This window comes from Lepidochelys kempii, chromosome 13 (genome assembly GCF_965140265.1).
Source record: "Lepidochelys kempii isolate rLepKem1 chromosome 13, rLepKem1.hap2, whole genome shotgun sequence".
In the NCBI taxonomy this organism is placed as follows: Eukaryota; Metazoa; Chordata; order Testudines; family Cheloniidae; genus Lepidochelys; species Lepidochelys kempii.
Genome location: NC_133268.1, coordinates 22,753,404 through 22,772,293, shown reverse-complemented (window position 1 = coordinate 22,772,293; position 18,890 = coordinate 22,753,404). Strand labels below are relative to the sequence as shown.

General features: G+C 46.7%; 1 protein-coding gene across 1 annotated transcript in view; it reads left to right on the top strand.

The window, feature by feature from the left end:
- The first annotated feature begins 4,726 nt into the window (after nucleotides 1-4,726).
- The window catches only part of PPP1R16B (protein phosphatase 1 regulatory subunit 16B), a 103,082-nt gene continuing 88,918 nt past the window's right edge, over nucleotides 4,727-18,890 (top strand). Inside the window, exon 1 of the mRNA XM_073309746.1 lies at nucleotides 4,727-4,984. The gene's annotated coding sequence lies outside the window, so the exon portion shown is untranslated. The remainder of the gene's footprint in view (nucleotides 4,985-18,890) is intronic.

The window sequence follows — 18,890 nt, the reverse complement described above, 5'->3', positions numbered from 1 at the left end:
GGTTGTCAAAGACTTTAAATCAGGAGGACCTGGGCTGTAGTCCCAGCTCTGCTATTGACTTCAAATCTAGTTCTGGACCACGCTGCCTCCCTAGTCTCAGTGATTATGAGGCAAACGTCAGCTAGTGGCATAGATTTCCTAGATAACTTCCACCTGAGTTTAGTTCAGTTACCCAGACACTTCTAACTGGCAACTGCTTCACCCTTTCTACAGTGTGGTGTCTACATGCCTTCTTCAGATAAGCTGTTGTGATTTTCTGGATCCCTGCTGGAGATGAACAGTTCTGTCTTCCTCTCATCAGCCTTGTTTCCCCAGTCTTTGCAAGTAGTGAAGATCACAAACAAATATACTTTGAACAGGATTGGCTTGTGGAACAGTGGATGCTGTCCTCCACCCAAGTGTATCTATGATATTCCTCACCGGGCCAGGAGATGACATACAGAGCAGAGCATGATAGACTCTGTTCCCCTCTTCTAATCTGTCACAGCACCAGGTTATTTTTGAATAAATCCATTGTTGTAGCAGGCTTTCCCTGGTGGAATCTGTCTTTAAACAATAGGGTTAATCACAGTGGAGGCCTGGTTCTCTGGATCTGCACAGATAATAAATTAATTCGGGGTAGAACTAACTCTTGGGATATGACCAGACGAAAGCTTCACACATGCTGACGCTCCCTGCCCAATACAACACTTTTGCTGTGCTGTTATATACCTGGAAGGCTCCAGGTTCATTACAAACACTGCTGACCTCTACAAATTAAGAAGCTTGCTATTCAAAGGGAAAGTCCATATTTCAAATTATAAAATGACTTGGTAGGCTGGAACAATTCCCTAGAATGGGATAATGGGCACCAGTATTTCCTGAAGGCAGAGTATATGTGAGCCAGAGCCAGTACAGCCCTGCTCAGTCTGGGCTCCTTTAACCATTGACCGGGAGAGGTCAGGTGACTGAGGATCATGTGATGGCTGAACTATAAAATTTGCTGCTGTGGGGGGAGATCAGCAGTGAGGCTTAGGGAAGTAGGAAGTGCTTGGGAGCCTTTCTGCAGTGGGCTAAGGAGAGACCAGATGGGCTGTTGACAAAAAGTAGAAGAAACCCTCTCTTTGGAAGTGGGTGTAGGAAAGGCCTGAGAGGTGGCAGGATATAGGAAAAATCCCAGGGAGGAGTGGAACGTAGCAGGGATATGGCCTGGGAGAATATGGCATGGGTGTGGACTAGAAGCCCAGTGTTTGTATCTGTTGTTTGTCTGAGGGCCCTAGACTCCTGAAGCCTAGTTCTGGGAAGTGTGGGAGGAAGCCCTCTCCACTATCAAGGGCAGGCTGTGGAAAAAGGAGTACTGGGTTTACAGAGAGCAGCTGAGCTGGGTTTCCCCTTGTGGAAGGGGAAGACTCTCTTTGATTTGGCCAGAGGTGCTATATCTGAGGGTGGTTGAAGCAGTACCTGCATCCTGATGGTAGAGTAGCTAAGCCACTGTCACATATTTGTGCTTCCTTCTAGTCAGTAGCACGGCACTTTCTCCTTGGTCACTTGTAGGTCACATCCAGGGAATTGTTTTCTCCACCTGGGGCACAAAGCTGCTAAGCTCTTATCTCTGTCTGGTATGTATAATGCACCCTTCAGCTTGATATCTAATCTAAATGCTGTTGTGTTGAGCCCCCTCACTGATCTGAATGAAAGGCACTGAATTCCTTTAGTATCAAGCCCTTAAAGCAGGGTTTAATTTGTGCCAGGGCTAGCCAAGGCTGAGCCCTGGCACCTGTAGGCTTGGCAGTTCATAGCCCTGGCACCTCTGGACTTGCTGCATCAGTTATGAATGTAAAAAAAAAAAAAATTACTTGAGATCTGGCACCTAATTGCTTGAGTCTCCGTACCTCTTTCATTACATATTAAGCACTGCCTTAAAGCCTGGAGGCCTTTTGTATACAGAAAGTAGATTGCTGTAGTCAGTGGACCTCTTAGGGTATGTCTATACTAGCCGCCGGATCGGCGGGCAGCGATCGATCCAGTGGGAGTCGATTTATCATGTCTAGTCACCTGCTGAGCGCTCTCCCGTGGACTCTGCGTCAAGGCGCAGGCGGAATTGACGGGGGAGCGGCAGCAGTCAACTTACCACAGTGAAGATGCCGCGGTAAGTGGCTCTAAGTACCTCGACTTCAGCTATGTTGTTCACAACTTAGATCGATTTCCCCCCTGGTGTAGACCAGGCCATAAATAACTCTACTAGACAAAGCACTTCACATCAAGACTTCATTATTGTAGTACAGTACATTCCGGTTTAGCTAAACAACCTGGGGGACACCTGAATGTTTTGGATAACCAGGTGTTTGGATAAACAGAAATGATTAGCTGACAGGGCTACATGGGGGACACAGGGTAGATTTAAATAACTAGGATTTTTAGATAAAGGGAGTTCGGATAACTGGCATTATACTGTATTTGTAATGGGGGGACAAAACAAGTGACAAAGCACTGTAGGGTGCACTTGGGAATTTGTGCATGTACAGTCTGTTATGCCACATGGAGAGGGTACAGTGGTTAAAGCAGATTCAGAGCCAGGACTCTGCTACTGACTTACTGTGACCATGGGCAAGTGACTTTCTCTATACCTCAGTTTACTTGTCTACAAAATGGACATGAAAATTACATAATCAGGGTGTTGCCTTGATTCATTAACATATGCAGAGTTCTTTGACAGGCTTAAATGAACACCTTATAGAAGTACAAAATATTGTTTACGTGGCTTTTGTTTTTAACACTTTCCTTATATAAAGCCTGAAACCTCTCCCTTCCAGAGTAAATTCATTTAATGTCAAACAGGAACTTGCTATCCGTCTTGTTTGTTTTATCTACTAAAAACTTTAGATATTTTTAAAATCTGGATGGCCTCCTATAACAACAGCAATTTAATAATTTCAATAAAGCCAGCAGTGTTCCAGGTGTGCTCACTCTGAATTAAAATGCAAATCTTATTTAGATCCATAGTAGGCTATTTTAGGAGGACCCAAATATACCTGGAATCTTCTGCCCACCCCAACACTAGAACCTGAGACCTTTTTAAAAAAACCTGAGCAATCAAAGGCACTCATTGTTTCATAGGCACTCACACACACCCATTACCTTTTGATTCCAAAAGAATATTTTGGAGGAGGTGTGGGGTTTTTGTTTTTGTTTTTTTCTTTTCCCAATTTCCCTTCTTCTGTTTTCTAAACGTTGTCATTTATCTGACATCAGCCAAGTCCAGAGATTGTATGCATCTTTCAGGGAAGGGCTCATACAGAGAGGGTCACATCCTTAGCAGCGTAAATCAGTGATTCCATACCAGTTAGTGGTGCTATGCTAACTTACATCAAGTGATCGGAACCAATAAAAGAAGCCCAGTTGATGGGAGGGGGTCAGGGGCTGAACTAAGCTTGCTACTATCTTAAAAAAACAGACATTTCCTTTTTTCACTACTTCCTTTCCACTTTCCTCATTTGTCTTCCTTTCACAAGTGGGTGTATAGCACGAAAGGCCCCTAACTGCTTTTTAGCTGTAGAAAGGATTTAGCTTTGTTTCTCTGAGTCGGATCCCTTAATAAAATCTGTGCTTGAATACAGGGATTTCCCCTTTTCTCCTGTTGTGTCCAAAGGACTCGTCTCCTGTTTTAATCTAGATCAGCAGTTCTCAAACTTTAGCAACCCGAGGACCCCCATTTTGATCTACAATTTTTTGCTGAGCCGCAACCTGGCTTTTAATTTTCTCAGGGGGTGCTCAACCCCTGCTCAGCCCCAGGCCCTGCCCCCACTCCACCCCTTCCCCCAAAGCTCCTGCCCTGACCCACCCCACCTCTTCCAACCCCTGCTCCACCCCTGCCCCTCTTCTTCCCCACCTCTTTCTGCCCCCTCCTCCAAGTGTGTCTTGTCCCAGCTCCTCCCCCTCCCTCCCACCACCTCCTGCATGCTGCTGAACAGCTGTTCTGTGGTGTGCAGGGAGGCACTGGGAGGGAGGGTGAGGAGTTGATCAGTGGGGTGGGTGGCCCCGGACATGATTCCCTAGAGTACCTTCATGGACCCCTAGGGGTCTGCAGATCCCATTTGAGAACCGCTGATCTAGATCAAGATGTTTATATGGTCCCATCCCCACTTCACTCGAATGCCTTCCAAACGGTTTGGCGGGCCTGTAGTATATCACTTTGGCACCTTGATTGTGAGCAGGCCAGAAAACAGTGATGGTGGTTTACCAAGTATCAAGGGGGGCTAGAACAATTTGTATGATGGGGGTGCTGAGAGCCATTGAACAAAGCTGTAAACCCTGTATATGATGAAAACCACTTCCAGCCAGGGGGTGCGGCAGCAGCCCTAGTTCCAGCATCTATGCCAGGATCTGCAGCATATATATTGGGGGGGGGGGGGATATAAAATGGAATTTCAGTTCTGAATCGTTCTGAGACGCTCTTCAGTCAATACTGTCCCGCTGGGGACCCCTCCCTGCACAGCAACCCTTCCCCCACTGCTTTGCTTGGCCTGGTTCCCGCTACCACCCGCCCGGCTGGAGGAAGCACGGGACTCTGCCATGCGCTGCGCCCTGCTCCTTGCTGCCTCTCTAGCCCCTCTGAAAATACCTGTGCGCCCGGCCGCTCCCCAGCCCCTCTCTGCACGTCCCCGCGCAGGATCCCTCCCCATCGCTCGGGCAGGGGAGCGCAGAGCATCGCCCGGCTCCGGTCCTCAGCCCCCTCCTCTCGCCCTGGCCACACCTTCGAGGAGGAGCCGGGCGGGAGTGAGCGCAGGACCAGAGGCGGCTGCACTCCTATCAGCGCCGGCTTCTTCCCTCTGGTCCCTGCCGCCTGCGGAGGCAAGGGGCCGCTCCGGAGCTGGGCAGCTGCAGGGCGCTCCCGAGCCTGGCTGCAGCCCTGCGCCTGGTGGGGGGCCCTCCGCCGGCGGTGCTCGCCTCTCGCCGGCCTGGGCGGCTGCTGCCGCAGCCCGGTCGGGGCTGGCTCCTGCGGCGGGTGAGTGACAGAGCAGCTGCAGCCCGAGGGGGCGCTGGGAGATGGGGGGCGCCTCATATCTTCCCCCCCCCGCCGCCGCCCCATCAGGGTCAGGTGCATCCAGAGGAGAACCGGGGGCGGGGGGGCAGAGCCAGCGAGGGCGGCGGTGTGAAGGAGCCGGAGATCTGGCCCCCCCGACCCCCCCCCCCATCTCCAGCCAACTACGGCGGTTCTCCGGCTTTAATTATGTAGGAACTTTCCAGCTCAGGCTGTGTCGCCTCCCTTCTGTTTGTCTGGGCTCTGCAGCCAGGGGGAGCCCGCCCGCTCTTTGCCCCCTGCCCACAGCGTCGGGACTTTGGCTCCCCCGGGTACTTGGGTCTTGAATTCCTGTGCCCGAGGCAGCAGGACTATGTTGTGCTCTGGTAGGGTGAAGATTTTGCGGGAAGGGGAGGGCTGGGTTTGCATGGGGCGGGGGCAGAGGTGTAAAAGAGAAAGCAGCAGCTCTGGGTATCTGGGGGTGCGATGCACTGCTCTGGGTAGTTTGCACTATTGAGGGCTCTTATGTTCTCAAACCTTCTTCGCTGTGATTTTTGGGCGGTTGTTTTTGCTCGTGGGGGAGGAGGCAGTAGCAGTGCTATGGGCACTGGGCAGTGAGAATGTGCCTAGCTCCTGACCTACCCACCTGCTCTTCCAGTACTGATTGCCTGCATGGCTCTTCCTATCTACATCAGTCCTGCCCTAGCACCCCTGCCCCTGGGGAATTCCACTCCCAATCCCGTTACACAATTCTCCCAGTGCATCGCAGGTCTGGCCTACGATATGCCCTACTATTCCAGTTCTTGTTCCCATAGCTCTGCCAGTGCACCTGACACCTTGTTTCTGATGTGCAGCCCCCCCACCCTTGTCTTGCAGTATGGGGTCTTCGCATAGGGGTGCCCCTCAGTCCTGACCTGCAGTATCCCTGTTATTTCAGGCCCAGATCTTCACACTGCTGTGCCAATGCCTGCCTGCTTGACCTACAACACTCCCTGCTATTCCAGTTCTGGTATTGTCAGTGATGCGTGGTGGCTTCACGGGGTGGACAAAATGACCCACTAGTGACTTGAGACCACCAAACGAGCTTTCATGTCTGACTAGGTGTAAGGGATGCAAACCTAAGTCTCCATAGCTGAACAGTCAGAGGGGGGTGGTGGTAATCTGTTATTGAGCAGTGCTGACAAAATTACTTTGCAGTGTCAAATCAGGAAGTGACCTCCAGCATTGTGCAATCCTAGGCAAGCTTGAAAAGAACCACTTAAATAATCTAGTCAGCCCTCTACATCAAGCAGGATAAAACACTGTTAATCCCACTATACTTTGTCTAACCTTATCCTGAACACATCTAATGACAGGACATAATTACCTTTCTAGGGCAGTTCATTCCATTGCCAGATTGGCTTCAGGGTTGAAAACACTTTACCCATTATGGAAATTAGGTGATCACAGGAAACTGGAGAATTCAGGGCCTCAGTTTCTTGTCCCCACGTAGGAGTGGATTTTGTTTGCTTCATTTGGAGGTTCTCTTCCTTTGGCAGGAGTTAGACATGTTAAAATAGTTCAGCTAAACATATGCCTCTGTATTTAGAAACGAATTGATGGTTAAAGTACAAGATGGGGCTTCAGGGAGTTCAGTGGCCAGCCTGGCCGTCTTCCTGTGTGATCCAGTGAAAGTGTGTCCCAGAGACTGTCAACCAACCTCAAATCTAGTCATTTCAGGTGCTAACCCTGCCCTGAGGCTCCTGTGTGCCGTTCAGTCATTTTGAAGGGGCTCTGTCAGCCTGCAACTTGCCTGCCAGTCTTTGTTTTTATTATCACTTTCTTATCTTTAAAAATGTTTATTTCCTCTGCTGTGAAGAACCCACACAAACCAGGGGACACTCTAACTACATAAGGGAAATAGTGAAACTGACTTTTGGAATGCACAAAGCAAACAAATACGGGGGGCGGGGGGGGGGAATCTCCAGTGTTTCAACTGGAGTCATCTTAGGTATTTGTAACAAGTGTATAAAGCATTTTCAGACAGAGTGAGTCGAGAGTCCTAACTTCTGAGCCCATCTATTACCTTACCTTCCTCAACAGAGCTGTTTTGAGCCTTAGATTATTACTATTAAATTGCACAGGGAAGGGCCAAGTATCCTTATTAATATTCAGAACTAATATTATTTATTTATTGTCTTGGAATGTACTTTAATCGTGGGGTGCTAGTCCACACCTGGATTGGTTTCACTGGAAAGCACATCAGATTGTGTTGTAATTGCTATACAAATAACAACTCTGATAACATTTTTCCCTTACTCATTTAATCTCTATATTGATGGCCTGGATCCAAAGCTATTAAAGCTAATTGAAAGGCTTCCTTTATTTCCATAGGCTTTGTATTAGCCCCAGGATTTCTAAAAATTGAGCTGCTTGCCTTCTGACTGGAGGGAAGGGGAAATGACTGAAGATTTCATAGTAAATGAAAGATTAAAAGTGTTCCAGTTCCAATGTATATGATGCATGTGATATCATTTAGACATAAAGATGCTACTGTTTCTCTCTCCCCTTAAGACTGCATGTCCAGGCAGCTTGTCTCTAACAAGGTTTTGTTGTTGAATCTTTCTTTGGTGAGAACTTGTCCCTGCATGGATTTTCTTGGTACCAGCGTCTTCTTGGTGTCTGGGTTGCACTGTATCATCTCTGCAGCAATTCTGCTGTGGGAAAACTCAGCCATGTTTTGTTTTGACTTCCATCATTTATAAAATGCCTGTTGCCTCTGGGTATATTTCATTCAGTAAAAGCCAAATATCAACCAGTGTTTCCTGCAATGCTGTTGGTGGTGGTTACCCAGTCTTAGATGTTTGGGTTAACAAATCAGAAAAAGCCCATAGCTTTCTTGCTGACCAGGGAATGTTTCATTTTACCCTGATGTACACTAGTGCAGAGGTTCTCAACCTTTTTGTTTCTCAGCCCCCCTCTCTCCCCAACACGCTATAAATACTCCATGGCCCACCTGTGCCACAATAACTGGTTTTCTGCATAGAAAAGCTAGGCCTGGCTTTAGGGGGTAGCAAGCAGAGCAATTGCTTTGAGTCCCATGCCACAGGGGTCCCCCATGAAGCTACATTGCTCAGGCTTCACCTTCAGCCCTGGAAGTTGTGGCTCAGGGACCTGGGCTTCAGCCCCATGTGGTGGGACTTCGGCTTTCTGCTCTGGGCCCCAGCAAGTCTAATGCTGGCGCTGCTTGGAGGCCCCCCTGAAACCTGCTCAAGGCCCCCTAGGGGGCCCGGACCTCTGGTTGAGAACCACTGCACTAGTGAAAACATAGGCTTTGTTCTAAAAGATTTCTAGGGATGCTAGGTTACTAGCTCATGCTCTCTTCCATTTCGCATCCCAACAAAAGGAACCCACTCTCTTCAAACAAACTGCAGAATTTACCTATGAAATCACTTAAGCTAGTGTAACTCTAGTGAGCCTGATTCTCCTCTTGCTTACCCGTCTAAATCTAAATTCAGTTAGGCAACTCTGGAATTAAATTGGTATCAAACAAGTTTAAGTGAGAAAAGAATCAGGCCCACCATTCCCAGAATCAGCATTTATGGCTGGAAGGGACCCCTTGTAGCGTTTCAGTGTAGACACTACACTACACTACACCAACAGGAGGGATTCTCCTGTCTGCACAGGTAATCCACCTCCCAGAGAAGCAGTAGCTAGGTTGACAGAAGAATTTTACACAGGGACTTGGTCGGTTTAACTATGCCACTCATGGGTGTGGATTTTTCACACCTCTGATCAACGTAGTTAAACCGACCTAATTTTCTAGTGTAGACGAGACCTTAGAATTGCTCATTCAGCTGGAGGGCAAAACTTGGTCCATAGTTTAGGTGGTTCAAAATGAGATTAGATAAATGATGATTAAATGTCCTCACTTGGCAAATTAGATCACTGGCTAATTGACCTAGCCATTCAGGAAAGAAATCCTACCTAATATTCAACTTTCACTGAAATCTGTAACTTATTTAAAACCCCTGTAACTACTTTGGATAATTCTTCACCTTTGTCACTGTTGCTAAATTACTTCTGGATATTTATCAGAGCTTCACTTTGTCATCTTGTCTTTGGGCTGAATTCTTCCATTAATCATACCCACTAATCCTATCATCCTGTTGATCTCTTGGAAATTCCTTTTGCAAACTGCCACATTTGATTCTTTCTGTCTCTTTTGCAGGCTTTTTAAAAATATTGGCACAGTGGGTGTTTATAAACCTGACTGACAGTTCTCCTCCTCCTCTTTCCCCCCACCTCCATTTAGGCAGAATGAAAACCTTGTTTTGAATGTCACTTAAAAAAGCGAGTATAATTACGTACTTCTTATTTTTGAAGTAAAGAACTCTTGTGGGTGAGGGGAAGCCGGACCCAAGTCAATAACATTTTCCATAGATGTATTTGTGGACACTAAGACCCCAATCTTGCAATGAGCAACATGTGGGCAGATACCTCTTCCCCCACAGAACTGGTTTTGACTTCAGAGGCTCTGTACAAATTCGGGAGTCTGCCTGCATGTTGCTCATTGCAGGGTTGGGGCCCAGGGATGCTAATGTTGTGGAAGAATTTTCTATGCATTTAGAATGTGCTGTTTTCTTCTGGACTAAAGTAGCTGGATTAGGTCAGTGGGTGAGTAACAGTAGATTGGTTGTTCTGAAGATGCTAATGGTCAGTCTGAATTCAGTGTTTATTTTCCAGCTGAAAACAGCTCAGCTGGCTTTCTTCTGTGCCAACAATTGTTGACAGCAAGTAAATGCTTATTTAGAGCATGGGGTAGTGCATATCTAGCCCTCACCCCTGTTAAAAGAGCTGAAGGGGTGAACTGGGGTGTGTGAAAGGGGTCAGCTGTTTATTTTTTGCAAGGCTCCTGGGTCAAATAACACCTTATCATGGGAATGGTTTGCCAGCTGGCTCTCCCTTTAGGGAAGTTTAAAGAGGCTTATTGCAATCTTTCTAGAAGTCTGTCTTCCTCTATTAGTCTGCTTGCCTCTCCATCTCCCTTCCATGTGCTTGCTCGCTCATTCATACAGACAGAGCCATTGCTACATGTGCACAGTTATCTATCCATACCAGCTGTGCTGCTCAGTGAAGTGTTCCTCCCAATCATGGCACATTCATTTGTAGATTGTCACTTTTTGCTGTGCAACATACATTTTTTTCCTTAATATTTTTCTTTAAAGTGACACTTCTGAACTACTTCTAAGCCATATGCTTAACAAGCCTTAAAAAAATGAATCTTCTGTTGACTATCCAGGTGAGACCCATTATGTTTGATTTGAAAATCAATCTCTTCATCCCTGAGCAATTAACCAAAAAGCCCTCTTGCTGTAGGTTCTGCTTTTGTATATACATGGCTTTAACATCCACATTCGTAAAGCATAAGCCCAGCTTGTCTTGTGTTTGGGACCTACAGTCAGGACCAGCAATAGGCTGTGTATGTATCATCACTGGTTCCATGCCTCTGTTTCCCTGTATAAAATAGGGATTCTTCTACTTCACACGGGAGGCTGAATTGTTTAAAGCACTCTGACACTTGGATCAATAGTACAAAATGTTTCTTATTACAGTTTTCCCACCTGGAGGGGTGGAAGGTCCCAAATGTTTCATGGTTAATACAGAATATACTGTCCAGACAGTGCAAAATTTTGAAGTTTCTCTATCTGCTGGTAGCAAAGACAACAATGCTTATTGTCACCTGCCTGCCTGTGACCAGACAATCTGAGCTGATATAAGTGAACCTGTGTAGTCTTGAATGGCAGCTCAAAATCATCAGTCAGCAGCTGAGCTGATCAGAGCTGAGCTGAGATTTTTAATAATACATAGTTTGTTCTTACAGCATCTTTCATCTGAGGGTCTTGTAAAGGTACCCTGATACCATAGTGACCAGGGCCATGTAAGTACTAGACGAGATGGAGAGGTTTTACAAACATTAAACCTCAATACCCCAATAAGGCAAATGAAGTACATCATTTCACAATTGGGTGAACTGAGGCATGGGTTAAATGACATGCTCAGGGTCTAACAGCCAGTGGCAGACATGAGAATGAACCCAGAAGTCCTGTTCTTGTTAGCAATTAAAATAATGGTTTAACTGCAAAGGCAAGTGGGCAGCATCCTCATTTTACAGAAGGGGAAACTGAGGCAGAATTGACATGACTATCTAGGTTATGTTAGTGAAAGCCCAGGGTACAACATAGGCCTCCTGAGACCATCCAATACCTCTTCTGCTGCATTCTCAGTGGAATATACTCAGTCTTTTACATTACTCTCAGTTGTTTGTTTGTTGGAACATTTAGTCTGTATCTTTAACTGGGAAGGATCAAATCTCATGGTTTTCAAAGCAGCTAAACTGAAGCTATGCTCATGGGAATTGTTACATGCACTGGGAAGGTGGGTAGGTGCTACTGCTCTGTGGACTTCCTGTTTTTTTCCCCCTTCTGTTGGAATTACGGAAGTTAACTGAATGGCTTTTTTTTTTCTCTATTCACACTTACAACAACTTGATAGGATCTGAATTAAGGAAGCTAAATAAGAATTTGTTAAATAGCAAGTTACCAGATAAGCTTCAAACAGGAAAATAATTTTCAGAGGGAGGCTTTTGCTTCAGTATAAAGTAAAGATCTTAAGTTTAATAGTACTGGGTTCTTCCTTACCATTTTGCTCCATAGTCCCAAAAGCAGTTTTCATACCATCATTCTCCCCCTTTAATGGATGGGAGTGGGGTGATAGGGAGACAGAGGGCTTGTACATGTAAAATAGGACAGGAATAGCTATTCTGCAGAGCTCCCATGTGCACACTTATTCAAAATACAACTTTCATTTTTTGTTTTACCTTAGTCTACTTTGGAAGTGGATTAACCTGGACAAAGGCACTCTTATTTAAAAAGTATCCTCATGGGGAGTCATTCCAGAATAGCTACAGCACTTTAAATTCACACCTTACCTTATTCCAAAATAACTTCCCCATGTAGGCAAGCCCTGTGGCACAGGATAGAGAGGGAGGTGTTGTACCCAAGATCATACAGCAGGACAGTGGCAGGAACAGAGATCTAGTCTTCTGATGGCCTGTCCACATTACCTCCATGCTGCTTGTACAGTTGAAACTGACCATCCTTTCTGTGGGCATAATGCAGTTTGTGCCTGTTGAAATTAGCTTTCATCCTTACTTTGAATTTGTCACTGCTAAAAACTGCAGTGGTCCTACATCAATGGGACTGCACCTCTCATTCCAGTGGCTTAGGCTGAATTTTGGATAGTAAACGTAGCATTCAAACCTGAAGATCAGTCCACTAACTCCCAGATCTTACAGCATGTTGGAAGCACACAAACAAACAGCAGTCGCTCAGTGGGTCTTGTGTTTGTGTTCCCCAGATGGCCTAATAAAAATTGAACCAAAATCTCTTGCTAGGCTAGGCTATAGCACAGCAACTCCTCTTTCCAGAGATTCAGGGTGGATCCGAGTCAGAACATAGCATCAGATGTAACAAGCTGAGTTTGTGATAATGGTATGTTGTATGTTGGTGGCAAGTGTGAATTATTTGTAATTAACTGTCATGCTACACACTTGGTTCACTCTTGCTGGGGAGAAGCAAAAGTGTTTGCATGGTGTCTCCTGAACTAGGGAAAAACACTGTACAGTCATACAAATGAGCAGTTTTTATTTTAACATCTCATGATTCTTTGGTTTCAGAGTAACAGCCGTGTTAGTCTGTATTCGCAAAATACAGTTCTTTGGGTTCTGACTCTGTTATTTTTGGTCTGAATGAATCACGGCTTTTGATCTCTCCCTGCTTATCCCCTTGTGTGACAATCACAGGTTGAAAACACAACTTTAAATCCACGCACGTAGGCAGGCATCAGCTCCCACTTTCCTCTCTCTCCCCCACACTATCCAGAGCCCTCCCCTGTGGTCCTGTTCAATGACTCACTCCCTGGGTAGGTTTCTGTTTCCAGCCTGCAGATGGATGTGCCTTGGGATCCTACCTTTAACGAGAGAGAGAGGAGGAGAGAGAGAGGGCGGGGTGGCCGTGGTGCCAAGCTCGGGAAGAGTGCGCCTCGGAGGTGGGCCTGCTCCAGGTAGGGTGACCAGACAGCAAATGTGAAAAATCGGGACGGGGGTGGGGGGTAATAGGAGCCTACATAAGAAAAAGACCCCCAAATTGGGACTGTCCCTATAAAATCAGGACATCTGGTCACCCTAGCTCCAGGGTTCTGCCCCACTCAGTATGGTGCCCCGGTGCTGCAGGCAGTGGTTACAGCTGCCACCTGCTGCACCGCGACCTCTACAAGCCAAAGCCAGAAACGGCATGTGGCTCAGGCAAAATTCCTGTGCTGCTGTAGCTGAGGATCACAAGCCCCACTCCAAATCACAGCACTATCAGGTGTGGGAGGCGTTGGATGGCGCTAAAGTCTCTGTTACACTGGGAGTAACTCCCAGGCCAAATCCATCCCATCAACGGAGTTACACCGAGGATATACTTGGCCTCGTATTGGTAGTGAAATATTTGTTGAAATCCCCCAAGAATTGCCTCTGCTGTCCTGTGCAGGGCTAAGATTTTAGGTCAAACAAAGGAATGACTATAGGAGACTCTGCACATCTGGGCCTCAAGCAGTCACTGCTCAGCTGATCGCACTGGTGGTGGTAGTTTTGTGCAGCGGTGCCCAAACTTTTCCTGTCGTGCTTTCCCGGCGCTACCAGTAATGGAATCTGTCTGTGCTCCTCCCCGCCATTGCAGCATAGTTGGCTCAGCGGGTGACCTTGGTGTGGGGAGAAGCTGGGGCTAGAGGCAGAGCTGGCGTGGGTGCAGAGCAGGGGGCAGAGTGGAGCTGCGGCTCGGGGTGGAGCTGGGCTGGGAGGTGCTTCCTCCGTGCCCCCCCTCCCACCGTGCATCTCCCTGAATGTTCCTTGGCGCCCCCCTAGAGGTGTGCGCCCCAAAGTTTGGGGACCACTGTCTTAGCAGGTGGAGAGCAAATGGGCAGAGACCTTCAGACCTTGCTTCATGTAGATGCCTCAAGTCGGAATTCATCCTGTGCCTACGAAACTCGAGGTGCTTTGACTGCTGCTGACCAAGCTTTGGTAATGACTGGGGCATGTTGAAATGCCCCCCTCTAACCATCCGTGAGCACCCATCAGGGGAAACGTGGGTGTGGGGGGGTTCAGGAAGGAAATTCCAACCTTGGGCAGCCTCTGAGGTACTGCAGAAGTTAGAAAGGGAAACCTGTTAATTCCCTTAGCTTGTTTCTGTGTCCACATAGGACTGTTTCCTGTGCGTATTCTAGTATGTCATTGTCAAAATAACTTCCAGTGGCTTGGGTCTTTGACTGCTTCCATTAAGAAGACTGGTCTAAGAGGGGATTAATGCCTATCTGAAGGGAAGGGGATTGTCTCCTACCATCTCCATGGTTTGGGAAGGCTGGTGTAGCCTGCTTCATGTCTCCTTGTTCTGTGGGCTGTTTTGGATAATCTCCTTCTTCAGACCATAATATTTTCAGGTATATGGTCTAAGGAACCGGGCTTTGGGACCAAGCCCACCCATATCCATTGCAGTGCTGGGGAAAACTAATGGAAACAGAAAAACAAATACGAGGTGATTATAAAGTTGTTGTCACAAATGGGTCAGATCATTTCCCCTACAGGGGTCTGGCCTGGCAACCTGCATTCAGATTTAATGTGCTGTAAAAAGAAAAAAAAATTAATGGAAAAACCGAATTGGAGACTTATGCCCTCAATTATTTTTCGTTCTACATAGTCTGGGCTGCTATATGTCCCTCCCTGTAATGTTTCATTACTGCAGTTCAGCCTGGTCCGGAGGATGCCCTGTTGCAAAGTGGCAGTTAAAATTCAGTTCATGTTTGCACAGAAATGCAGTTCTGGTCTTTCCATTTCTCCCAAGTAAACTCTGAATTCTGGGATGGGGTCCTTTTGCTTATCTGATACTGGAGATAGAGTTTGGTAGCAGATACTTTGCTTCTGGGATAGGAACAGGGAAATGATGGGGTGAAATTTACCTTCAGGGAAAGGAAAGTGTCCTTGTTCCTTCGGGGGAAGGAAAGGCCAGAGTTGTCCTTATTTGTGCCCTTCACATGCTCTCCATCCCCAAGGTCATACGCGAGCTGTGATTATATATAATGCATCTCAGTGTAGCTATTGTAGGTATTTATAAGGTGCCTATCACCTTGGCACAATTGCTATCAATGGGAGTCTTCATGCATAGGATTAGCATAAAAAGAAATGGCCCTAATACAGGAAAGGAATGCATCTTCCGTGCACTTTAGCTATCGTCTCTGCCACTCTACAGGCCAGTAAATAGAAGAGATTTCTCTTCTGAGCTGGATAGAAAGGGGCTGAGTTAGAATGTCGTCTCTTCCTGATTTAATCCCAAACCCAGTTTCTAATCCCCACCCAAATAAAAATTAAGGTTGGGTTTTCAAATGTAACTCTTCATTTCAAATGTCCCTGGCCCCGTGTCTGAGGACCCTCTCCCCTGAGCTGTTTCCTGATGGCTCTGTGCCCCTGGCCAAGCTGAAACCAATGGCTTTCCAATGCTGGCTGACAGCAAACTTTCAAATAAAAGGCTGCTGAGCCTCCACCTTCATAATGCCCAAGGAGCAGTTTCTGCAGCTGCCAGAGACCCCTTAGGGTGCACATAGATGTTGCTTAACAATAAATCCCTGAATGAAATATCATGACCCAGCCTGCACTGAACATGCAGATAGAAAGGGGATCAGGTGAGGAATGGATTATTAACTCTTATCTCCTTAGAGACATGAGTTTCTATATATAAAAAAAACCCAACAATATGAAATCTAACTTTAAAATTTTACCCATAGCTCTTACCACCCACCAGAAAAGCCCTAAATTGCATTTAAATTAAGTTTTGGGTTTTTTTTTAAAAAAAGTGTATTAATAAACCAACCTGGAAAGGAGGTGGCTTACTCCAATGGGGCAAACCTGAGGCCTGAGTGGACAGGCTGTGTACTGGGGCTCTGCTGATGCCTGGGCAAGGAATCCAGAGGCTGTGGTAGCTACTGAAGTTCCTGCAGCTCTGCTCAGTGTCAGTGGGCCTTGCTGGTCTCCTTGTTGCCTTTGCTTCACTCCAAACTTCCCCTGCATGCTCGGAGCACCCTGCACTGGGTTTGGGCAGGCCATTTGTTGGCCTTAAGACACAATCCTTTTTAAAAATGGTTTGTCCCCTGTCTGGTACTGAAACAAACCCAGATGTGGTTTTGTCCGGTTTCACCATGCGCGTGAGGTCACACTGGTGGGGGTGGGGCGGCAGGCTCTTCCAAATGGCATCTTCCATGTGGTGTGACCTCACCAGGTCACACCAGTGTGTGCGGGGGACACAGGCAGGAGTGGGCCCACACTGTTCCTGGAAGTACCAGAATGTCCAGTATTCTGGGGATGTGTGAGTGACCACCCTGGTTGGCTTGGTGCATGCCACAAGGTGCCATTCCCCACACAGGCTCTCCAGATCCATTCTTCTCCTGTGCAGTGGAAATGCATCAGTTCTGCTTAGTCTAAGGACCGCCACATGCAGCATTTGCCCAGTATTGCCATAGCTCTGCAGTGAGTGAAATATGAGCGAAGAGGAGTCTTTGCTCTACAGAGCGTAGTGTGAGGGCTGGGATTTTCTAAAGTGTCTTAACTCTCCCTGATGTACAATGGGACTTGGGCTTCTAAATGTTACTTGTGCCCTGTTGGAAGCTGATGAGAGTTGCATGCTAAACACACTAGTGTTTCTAGAGTGATACGCTTGTGTGGCACAGGAGGTCAGACTAAACCTATGTATCTATGAAAATTCCACCTTCAGGGCCTGATCGTGCATTCCTTCAGCACATAGCTGTTGACCTTGGTGGGAGTTCTGGGAACACAGGATTTGCCCCTAAAGATACAAACCTCAGGCTACCATTAGAAAATCCTCATTATTCTGTCCATATTGTGCTTCTGGGAGACTTGTTGGCTCGGAGCTAGTGCAGATGACTGGAGGCTGCCATCAGATTTGTTTTACTCGTCATGGATGTACCACTCAAAAGAGCAGTTATGTTACAAATACACAAGCTGATCTGGAGGAGGAACATTGGGCACAGGGTCCCTTTAAGAAAATGGAGAAAGTGAGTCCAAGATGAAATATGGGGTGGAAAAATGTTTTATGTCCTACTGTGTTAAATGTTACAGGAAACATGAGGTGAAAACGTTAAGAGGCTTCCTCCAGCTCTTGTTTAGAGTGGAACAGTTGGAAAAAAACAAGGCCCTTCAACTTTTCTATTAACAGTGTCAGTTTTAAAACCATTTCTGACTCACTGTTTAACACCTTTTTTTCTAGCTTGGCATTTCGCTCCCAATGCTAGGAATAAGGTCAGTGGAAAGAGAGAGGATCTGGAACCCTTGGGAAGAACAGCCAAACCAAAATGCTTCATCCCAAACTTATTGGCCTGGATGGAGTCTCTGGGGAAGTGTTCAGTTAAAATCTTCAGGCTTCCCTTGAGCTAAGGAAAGAATTTGTAAACTTTGATCCAGTTTATGTAACTCCACCAATGGCATCTCAAGTAGTTATGAATGTATCCTCTCTATAGTGTGGTGAGGTCATATCCCCATCTTACAGATGGAAACTGAGGCACAGACTAAGTGACTTGCCCAAGGTCACACAAGAAGCCTGGGAATCAAACCCAGAACTTCTCAGCCCCAATCTATGCCTTAACAACAGGCCCTTCGTGACTTAAATGTCCCCTGCTGTACATGAACATTAAATATTCAAAGGCACATTTTGTAAGAATCCTGGTTTATCCCAGGGTCCTTGGTGAAAATGTCCTCTTCTCTCAATTTTTATGCAGTATGTTAATACCACTTGACGACTGCCCATCACTCAGAGATGGCTGCATTTAATGATTCTTTATGTATATAGTTACAAAAGGGCTTTGGGAGTCCTGAGCATGAAAGGTGCTGAATTCATCCGAGGTTATATCTACACTGCAATTAGACACCTGTGGCTGGCCCTTGCCCGCTGACTCGGGCAGAGGCTAAGGGGTTGTTTAATTGCGGTGTAGACGTTGGGTCTCTAGGACCCTCCCACCTTGCAGGGTCCTCGAGCTCATGCTCCAGCCCAAGCCTGAACGTCTATATCACAATTAAACAGCCCTGTGAGTCCGAGTCAGCTGACAACGGCTGATTTGCATCAGTGACTTAATTTATTATCACTCCGACCTATGGCTAACCTGCCAGTGCCAATGTACCCACTAACATAGCACAATAAAACTTTGCTCTCAGAAATAGTTGCTGAAATTACTCCTAAGGGTGAGCTGAGAGCTCATGATAGTCAGGGGCCATATTCAGCATTCCCTGGTGGCTAGCGCACAGGACTAGAGTTAAAAACCCCGGAATTCTAGACCTGGTTCTATCACTGACTTGCTGTCTGGTCTCAGGCAAGTCGCCTCACCCCTGTAAGACCTTCACGTCCCCATCCTTTACAACGGAAGCGTTGGTAGTTGTCTGAGGGTTAGTCATCTCTACAGTGCCTTGACAGTGTAATTGATGTACTTATGCAAAGTCTTTGTTTCATGCACTCCCCTGAGCTTAGTATCGCATATGCTACAGTATGCAAACTTCCTCCCAAGCTCTGCTGCTGGTTCTTCGTGAAGTAGGTGCTAAGTGGTGCTGCGATGCATAGTGGTTCTGTGGGGCAGAGATTCAGATACGAGCAGGGGTGCATCTGTCCAGTGGCTGCTTGTGACCGTGGTCAGAGGAGCAGATTTCAGAGTAGCAGCTGTGTTAGTCTGTATTCGCAAAAAGAAAAGGAGTACTAGAGGCACCTTAGAGATTAGCCAACTTATTTGAGACTAACCAATTTATTTGAGCATAAGCTTT